Source organism: Neodiprion virginianus, chromosome 1, assembly GCF_021901495.1.
Source record: "Neodiprion virginianus isolate iyNeoVirg1 chromosome 1, iyNeoVirg1.1, whole genome shotgun sequence".
NCBI classification, from domain to species: domain Eukaryota; kingdom Metazoa; phylum Arthropoda; class Insecta; order Hymenoptera; family Diprionidae; genus Neodiprion; species Neodiprion virginianus.
In genome coordinates, this window is record NC_060877.1 from 16,895,056 (window position 1) to 16,905,476 (window position 10,421).

Sequence of the window (10,421 nt, forward strand, 5' to 3'; positions counted from 1 at the left end):
CAATTTGACCTGTTTGTTCGAAAAGTTGGTTTTCACATAATTGTAGTAAAAATCATCGAGAATGATTTTTGATAGATCTAGAATTGATGCACCTACGTAAGTTGGTTTATCGAAGCGAACTTTGACACGATCCAATTCTATAATAACTATATCCTCGTCAAATACGGTACAGCTACGAAAGTTTGGTCTGGCAATAAGCGTTCTCGCACCACCTGTTCCCTCCCATTTTGTGACCAATTCAACATCTTTGCGATTTCGTACATTTTCTACAGTCTTACCGAACACCACGTTATTCATGAGTTTATAAAAGTTTTTCTCACATTCGTTCCTTGACTGCTTGCGCATCTCGGTGTTGACAGTGATGTAAGGCTCGAGCCATGGAGATTGTGCAAACTTCAAAACTCTGTGTACTTTCGTTAATTTCATGTCTAAACTTAAACATTGCTTTAAATTTCTATAGTGTAGGACATATCTTGTTTTGGGGTGAAGGGTGGCCGCGAGTTTGGCGATTTTACTAACTGGATGTGTGAAATGCTCCGGACAGAGAGGTAAGTCTTTGTGATCCTCGTGGAGTTTTACAGAGTAGTCCAAATCTACCTCATATACATCAACATGCTCATACTCCCACTCGAACGAGTCGATTGGTAAATGCACGCTCATAGCTGCACCGTACAGACTATTCACATCAAAATACATGAGGTATGACTCCGCTTTGTTTGGATCAAAATCTTCACCCACGAATCTATTATTGGCCTGAGCATGGTGGTTAGAGCACTGCGCTACGCCGCCTCGAATGGCTCTTTCAATGAATAATATCATTTCTGTGTCGTCTAAAAGTTGTAAATTTACTCCCGTGTATTTGAGCATAGCGTCGAAAGCAAGTCCCAGCACTGTGTAGTAGTGCAACTGCTCAAAATCATATGTTTTGAAGCAGCTAACGCGGAAATTTTCGAAAAGATCTGCGAGCAAAAGAACATTCGTCTTCAAGTATGAATCCAAATAGTCCCCCAATGACTCTGAATAGAATTCTCTACAAACATTTTCAGCGTGCTGATAATCGGTATCCCTAATACTCGAATTGGTGAGTTGAGAGTAGAAATGCTTCTTTGCAGGTAGCTGAGTTTCATCGAGCTTCTCCCAACAATCGACGTATTCATAGGGAAAAACGTCTTTGCGGGTCATCAAACTGAACTGAGTCGGATTATTGTAGAATTTACGCGTTAGGTGTTTGTAGGCAGCGGCTCAATGTCACGAGAGTTTGTCAAGACTGCTGGCCCTGAAACGAAAGGAATCGATGAATCTCAAGTACATCATTGTCCCATCAACATGTTTCGTGAAGAATATATATTTTTCCTTATTTATGGGTAACAGTATAATTTTACCGGGAAAAGTTAACGCGAGAGATTTTATCAAAAAATGCGAACTGTAACCGGACAAATTGTGAAAAACTATTGGAATTGCATGAGTCTCTCTGAAATTCAAATTACACCGATTATGAGCAGGACCACGATATTTACCTGTGAAGTGACAGTGATCGTGACACTTTTTCTTCTCAGGGGTGAACGGCTTTTCGCAAATATAACAATTCTTTGCGCGCATGTGAAGATCGCGTTGCATTTGGGTAAGAGACTTCATCGGAATTATGTTTTTGATGCTTGACTCTCCTTGAATCGATAAATCTTCAAGCTGCTGCATGAACCAATCTATGCAATCGGCACCGCGTTGACCGTGGAACTCCGGGAAAGTCTTGTCATACGAACAATGTATGTGGTACGCCACACTGTGCGGGACATGCTTTTGAAATTCATATGTTCTACGGTTTGAGACGTGATTCTGGAATTCATCAACCTGTACAGACTCTAATATACATTCGAGATCGGCATAAACGACAAACGGGATGGTACCTTTGTTTTGAAAATTTGAAAATGTTAAATCTTCAGACTTGGGAAATTCCATACGCACTTTATTCAACATAATGCAATCTTGTCGATGGTTGACGTAGGCATGTTTCACGGTAAAGTGGCACAAGCATCTGTCGCATAAATACAGCTGACCATTATGATCAGACAATTGTTCGCTCATCAATCGTGAAGGATCTTTAATCCAAGCAAAGTGAAATCTCCTTGCAAACTCGCCCGTCACATCGTCTTTCGGATTACTCTCACTCATTAGAAGATGGATCGTGTACAATGTTCGCGGTACTCGAATGATCACTCAAATAAATCAGCACGATGACGCTTTTCTCAGTTCTAGCATAGGCTAAAAAGGTGTTAGACTCTACCCCGTATACATTGATTTGGACATTATTCGATTTTTCAAACTTATTCACATCGCGCAGAGTAGCGGGAAAATTGATACCTGTACAGTCAAACTCCTCAATATATCTACGGTAATGATGTCTCGTCTCCGGGTGGATGTTGACTGGGTGGAGAGCTGAAGTGATGGACCAGAGAAGACATCTTTCATCCTCGTTCCTCACGTTGATCACAGCCATCTTACGTCGAATGTTTTAGGGCAGCTCGATGAATGTTGAAGCTCCCGCGGCGAGAGGCTGATAGCGGTTGATGTTTACAGCGATGTTGAGGATCTTAAGCATACTCTAGCTGGAATCGCGTTGTTCGAAATCGTCCACCTCCGATATCAGATCACCCCGTGTACGTGTAAACCAGCCACCTATATTGAAGCTCTTAACTTCAGTGGAGATCTCTTCGTGTTTGGCATTCCCGAATGTGCACGACGATATGAGGTTGACCTTCATATTTCCCTCCACGAGCAGTATCAGCTCCAACTTCTCGGTGACGACGCGCTGCACATCGTTCAAAAAGGCGTCCGAATTTTTATGATCCAAGTTGGTAATAACGCCGGTGCGAATCCTGCTGGCAAACGCGCTGTCGACGTCGTCCTATTGCACACCCGCAGGAGTACCGATATTTCCACCCCTTACCACTGCGCGCTGCTGCAACTGCTTGATCTTAGTCACTCCAGATTGTAGGAGTGTGATCGTATGTTGGATCCGTATTTTCGCACCAACAGTCGTTCCTCGTTGCATAGAAATATCGCGCAGAACTTGGATATTCGCAATTCCAATATTAGCCCAATGATTGATGACAGCGTCATTCTCTTCTCCGAGTGGTTGCTCTCTCGGTAAATTGTACGTCCCCTTCATCTGTTCTGCAAGTCCCATATACGCTTCGATGGCCATGACTTTGGCGCGGATGATGAAGATATTCAGAAGTTTTCACTTGCATGTATCGTGTAAGACTGATGAGTCTTCAGATGCACCTTGCATTATACAGATGAATCTCAAGAATTTGGGGGCGGTGCGCACTGCATTCTGCGCATCTCGGAGGGAAAAATGACGTCAGATGCGGTGCGCACTGCGTTCTGCGCATCGCGGAGGGAAAAATGACGTCAGATGCGGTACGCACTGCGTTCTGTGCATCGCGGAGGGAAAAATGACGTTAGAGATGACTGGGCCCACCCTTCACCCATTTCGCCATCCCTAAATTTTTGGGGCTTATTGCTCTCCGGGTTCCGCAGAGTTGATGCAATTCATGTAATAAATGACGTCAGAAGCGACGGGGTCCGCAGTCCCCCTCCGACCATCCCTAAATTTTTGGGGTTTATTACTTGTTTGAAGTCACCCGCTTCCGCAGCTGCATCTTGCCTGAAAGCGTGTTGAAACAGGTTTTTACCCTATCCCCCTCTCCCTCACCGCGAACCCTCCGCCGCCTACGATTTATGCCCTCCTAAGTATAAAAATCTGTGCAAATGCTGCGAGTAGAGTACTAATGTATAGTTTCCCAAGCATGCAATAAAAATCGGTCACCAAAATGCAGGTGGCCAGCAGTGCAGGTGTAAAAAAAAATCGGATCCCAGACCCATTGCTCCTACGTTTATGATATTCGGCGGTCTCAAAACAAATCTCGACAGGAATTATTGTATTATTGTGTGTGTGTGTGTGTTTAGGGGGGAGCTAGGGGGGAGCACCGCGGGTTCAGGGGTGAATGAAGGCGGAACACCGCGGGTATAGGGGAGAGCTAGGGGGGTAGCACCACAGGTCGAGGGGGGAGGGAGGGGGGTAGCGCCGCGGGTCGAGTGGGGTGCGAGGAGGATAGCGTCAGAGGTCGCGGGGGGAACGAGGGGGAGGGGGGTATACACTACTTGGAGAGTCACCTAGTTCTGGATCACAATGCTCGTCAATTACTACCTTTTCGCCCAGAAATAGTTCTACAAGGATCTCAATGCCAACGCATGGTATTCATAACACCTCTAGAAGGGTTTTCAGTGACACAACGAACTTGACCTTCCCGTCAGTGTCATTCCAAAAGCAGTTGTTCGATGCTTTAGCCCAAGTTAAGACGATGTGCGAGCAAAATCAAATCTTGCTCCGTAGAATGTCGAAGTCTTCCATAGCAGATCTGGACACAGCTCACAAACCCACACCGACATTTCCTCTACACAGCCTTTGCGAATTTGAGAAGTATAATTTACTTCTAGAAAACGATGATCACAGTTCGTACCTCGTAAGTATTAGCTTCACTGATTGTTTTTATACAAAATTATATTTTCTTGTACAATATCCAGTTACATATCATCACAATTTTTTGTTTGTCTATTGTGTTGAGGCAATAGTAGCACTTCAGAAACAACCTTTTTTTCTTGATGTTTTGAGAGACATCATCTCGTCATCGACCAAATCGTAAAAATCTCAAGAAATAGTAAAAACTGTGTATTCAACCCCGACTACTTTGATATAAGTCCCATGTCAACAAACGATCTTCTAAGTTTCCAGATGCGTAAAAAAAGATCCATTATTCCATCCCACTGTGGTAATTACATGTATTTATTTTCGTTATCATTTAAATAGAGAACTTTTGGTATATTTCTTTTCAATTCTACAATTTGGTCGTTTTCAAAACTGTTTGAAACATTCATTTTCCTTACTGAAAAATTTGTCAATTATAATAAAAAGACAGAAGAGTATTAAGAAAACCATTGTAGACACCGTATGTGCATGTCGAGAATGTCCTTTCAAACATTTCAAACTTTTATGCATTGATTCAGAATGTCGACTATGTATAAATCGAATCTTATGCTATAATTCAAATCACTTGATAATAGTAATTACCAGATGTCTACGCAATATCCAGCGACCAGTAGAAATAACAAATTCCTACGAATTTTCAGACCAAAAAATTTGCGGCAATAGGCGGACCCAACGTGCGCAAGTCCACTATGTATATGATGCGGTACATGATGTCTGATGCAGTTGCGAAAGAATACAACTGGGCATCACACAATAAAAAACAACCCTTCAAGATAAAAAAAATGCCGTAAAATGCATTATTGGTAAGAAATTTCGAAACAAGTTTGTTTTCCAAAGGGTATTGCCATGCTTGATTATTCAGATGAACGTCAAAATTCAATTTGACCGCCTTTCATACCGCATCCTAATGCGTACATTGATCCTTAAATTTTCCCGTGAAAAAATCGAAGACTAGACCTTTAATTTTAGTTTGGAAAATCATTGTCTTTGGCAATTTATTTCGGCATTAAAATAGATCGATATTTGGTTCAATAATTCGGCTTTGACTGATATGAGCTTCACGTGAGCTTCCTTTGTGTGATGATACTTACCGTCACATAATTATAGGTCTGTATATGGCCATGATCGGCTTCTGTCCACTCGAATCCTTAATAATATTAAATAATGAATTGAAACTCCAATCCACATAGCTAGATGAGTATGCTATATTCAATTTAAAATGAAAACAATGTGCTTACGTACCTCTTATCCATTTCAGACGCAGTTCGTGTTATCTTGAGAATTAAAGATGGTGCCACGGACCAGGCGATACAAGATGCGATTAAAGACTGGCTAAAACAATCAAGCAAAAGAAAAGAACAACGAAAAACCGATTGAATGGAACATTCGTCATATAGGGTCAAAAAGGAAACCCTTTTGTTTTCAGCTTTGGCTAGAGTTTTGTCCCTTGTTTTTATAATCTTATTACTAGTTACGCATGGTTTAGTGTGAGAGCGATGATTCCCTCCATAGTATCATATATCAAGTTAAAGTTTCCGTTAAAGTTAAAGATTGTATTCTTGAACCAAAACCGTGTTTTAATATAAGCTGATGGGTGGACTCCGCAGTTTTTTTTTTCATGAAAAAACAACGTTTTTGCTCCCGAAATCACAAAAAAGTCATCCAATAAAAAATTCTTCACCTCGATGTTTAGGCTATGGCATAGTACGTTTGTTAAAAAAAAAAATATATATATCAACCTGTGATAACAGTGTATGCGCAGGGAAAATTTCGCAGCAACAAGACCGCGACGAGACTGGTAAAGGTTTCCTCTGCGCATACACTTTCATCGCAGAACGTTGAAATTTTTTTTTTCAAGACACATAATACTGTAATCTAAAGATCGATGTAAGGAATTCTGGATTGAATGTTTCGTCAGTGATTAGAAGAGCCATACCGTTTCTCAAGAAAAAAAAACCTGCGGAGTCTGCCCTTGAATGCTGCGTCGGCAGCGCACTGGCTAGTCCGTAAAGAAAAAAGTATAATGAAGAATATGTGTTATACTACTTGTTTGTGATTTTGTTCATTTTATACATTACTAGGGGCTTCGCCCCTGCGCGCTTCGCGCGCCAACCCCGCCTCGGCGCTGGCTACGCGCCTCGGGCACTCGGCGCTGCGCGCCTCACTATTTCCTTATACAGTTTCTGTTACACAGGTGAATTTATTTATGCTGATTTGATGAAAGGTCTGCAACTGTTGATCGGTTGTTTCCGATCAACCCGGCATTGCTATTGGCTCCCTTTGCTGGTCTGCTCAGATTGTTTTCGTAAATGAATCCACTCACATGTACGAAACCCCCGATGCCATGCACCCCCAATTACATTTGGCGACTTATTTTGCTATAGTTATCATTTTCCCCATAGTAGAAGAAATTCATAGTTTTGCTATAAGTAGAATTTCTATGGCTTCAGACAAATTAAAAACTCGTTATGATATTCAAGCCAGGGATACAAAATTTAATTCCGGAGATTCTGTCTGGCTCTTTCAACCTCAAAGACAGAAAGGACGATTTCCGAAACTACAAAGAAACTGGGAAGGCCCTTACTTAATGGTTAACCGGATCAAGGATTTACAGGATCCGAAAAACCTATTTCTTCTCTGATATAACTCTCCTCGAGTTCTGTTTCATTACTTCTGCTGACATGTTTGCCAGTATGATATATTTGAAACGATACTCAGTTTCACCTCTGCGTGTCGATCTTGAGTGCCGTATACACGATACGCCAGCGCGCGAAAAAGACAATTCCCGTCGGGAATCACCTTGATAATTCTCGTTTGCATGTTTATTTTTTGTGTGTCAGAAACAGATACCTATAGAGATATTTGTCAAAGACTGTCATAAACAGCTGATGGCAGCTGTCAAAGGAAGTTTTGTTTGCTAGATGCTTTTTGTTTTGTTTTCGGCATCTCACTCCACCGCCAACTTCATGCCTATACTATTGTTATTATGATCTTTTTCACCTGTTGCTACTTCTTTTTCATTTGTTCAGGACTTTTTTATTGGATAGAGAGATATTTTGATACAAATAATTCTCTTTGTAAAGTTTATGTTGTATGTCAAACGTGGGGGAGAAAGTGTGATTAAGCTGTGCAAATTTTAAATTTGGTATTGGTTCTTCTTTTTCCTTCGCTTTTTTTATTTTTTATTTTTACAGTGTAAGTCCAAAACGCTTAACGATGATAACGATTTCAAAAGTGAATAATTGTAACCGAGCATATATACTTTGATAAATTTGCACGGTATTTGAAATATACCTACCTACTTGAAAAAAACAGCTACGTTATAGGTATAGTACTTTGTATACGCGTATAATTTTATCATTTTTATACTAGACAACTGTGTAATATGGAAATTAAAGAACATACAAATAAAAATATTATGAATATATGCAGTTCCAAAATGAAATTCAAAATTTACCTATATTAATAATAAATATTATTATTCAATATTATTATTATCGTTTTAAAAGAAGTGCGACTGATTTTTCTTCTTTCTTTTATATTGTTACGGTTTCCCCCTTCGAGTATGCATATATTTATTTAATTAATCAAAATAAAGACCTGATGTTCCCTGACAACGAACGTCTTTTGGAATCAAGGAGTATCTTTCTGGATCCCTGAAACGGACTTTAAAAACGACACACGTCTTCTTGTACTTTTGTCCTGAAATAACTCGCCCCAGTCTTTTAAATTCTCATGATTATTTATTTCGCCCCCTCACGTAACAATATTATCGTCGTTAATTATTATTTATATTGTTAATTGCGTCAATTCTCTTCGAAGTCATTGAGATATATGTATATGTGATGAGTAAAAATAACGATTGAGAAAAAACAGAAACACAAGTCGAACAGAAGAAAAAAAACGACAAAAACAACTATGACAAAAAAAACATGAAAGTATGAAAGTTTTAATAAAGACGTACGCCTACTGTACCTATTAGCGATATTGAACAATTTCTTATTCTCATTCATCTATAGTGACAAGATAAAAGCGACAAAAAAACTAAATTATTATCATTATACATAATAAAGACGTCTAAGACGACGTTAAAAACACCTACATGAATAAAGTAGAATATACGTGTACGTAACATAAAAAATATATGTATATCCTGAACGTGAAATAAGCTTAGAGTACACGCACCTAATACACGTCGATGATACGGTTACTCCAATTGTGAAATATGCATCCGTATATCAGGTGGAAATCGTATCTAGTAATTTTTCGTGCTTCACACATCTATTATCCGTGGAATAAATGTGTCAACGTGCTTGACACGTTTGGTTCTCACGTTTATTATACAGGATATCAACCACTGTGTGTTTATTGGGTATTGCTTGTTTTTTTATAGCTAAAACTTAGACTTTTTAATAGTTTCTCTCAACGTAATGCTGCCGAATTCGGGTAAGTCCGGCATGTCCTGGGTCAACTTTACATGTAATTCCCTGACTGTTGGATAGCGTTTTTCGACATAAAAATCAAGGATAATCCTTGCAAGGACTCTCTTTAAAAATCGTGGAACTTAATGGAGGGTCTATCTGGTTTTCGGTGCGGTTCTCGAAATTCCCCACGCTTTGCTTCGGAAATTTGCAAACATGCTGCAGTTTTATCTACATCTCTGTTTATGTCAAATGTTTCATTTGTATTTTTTTCCGATTGAAAGTATCCCCTTACTCTGCAGATAATATTTTTCATTCTAACAGATATGGTAGGTCGAGGAGTAATTGGTTCTTTCGATTACAAATTCCCTTTCTTATGAGGCCAGTTCAGGGTTTGATGCGGTCTTGAACCGTTGTCACTTTGACTTTCTACCTCGAAATTATCAATTTCTCGTTTCTCTGCAATTTCGCTCGGACTCATACTATGATTAATTTCACGTTCTTCAACAACCTTGTTCGCACTTCAACTCTGAACAATTTCTATACCCTCATCCGTTTGGTATACATTTTGATATTTAAGAATAATATTGTTCGGAACACAATTTCCACCTTCAGGAACTGGAAAAAGCAATTGAAAGTGACCATCTCTATCATTTTCATGTCTCATTCCGGTGAACAATAGGTACACGGTCGGATCATTGTCAGCAGTGCTATATAGCGTTGATTGAAATAACCTCCATCATGAAGACTCCGAATAACCATAAGATGAATCTTGCACAATTCTGATGCAGCACGAAATTCGACATTGGATCCAAAGGTACCTGATTTATTCATGTACAATCGATATTGATTTTTATTGCTAATACGCAATTTACTCTGAATCCAAAAACCGTATTCTGACACATGATTCACGATTTTTGGACGAATAATTCCGCTAGACGGCGCAGGCGACACACATATTTTCTTTATCACAAGTTTTACAGCTAAATCTCTTTTATTTTTTATCCAAACTAAACAATATTACTGTGAATTTATTCTCTTATCTACAATCTTTTTTCCCCCTTTCTCGTGATATAGTACCCTAAGATCCGAAGAGTCGACCTATCTTATAGGCTACATTTGCGTATTTAAAGGTTAGGGTGGTGTATTTTATGACAGTCAATGATTGACCTCAAAAAGTGTGGTGATTGATCAATCAATAGTTTGCTGATTGAAAACTCTCTCCGATCTCTGGTTTCTACGTCGAGAATGTCTTCCCAGAATAAGTGGGGAGGGTGTTCGCAAGTAGGTGAGACAGGTAACCCACTGGCAATCCCATGTGATGGATGTAAGCGGCGTTTCCACACCGCTTGCTCCTCTCTTACAGCTACAGAGATGAGAGTACTTTGGCTATCTAAGCGAATGATGCTATTTTATTGCAAAAAGTGTTGAAGAGCCCTTGAGCATGTATC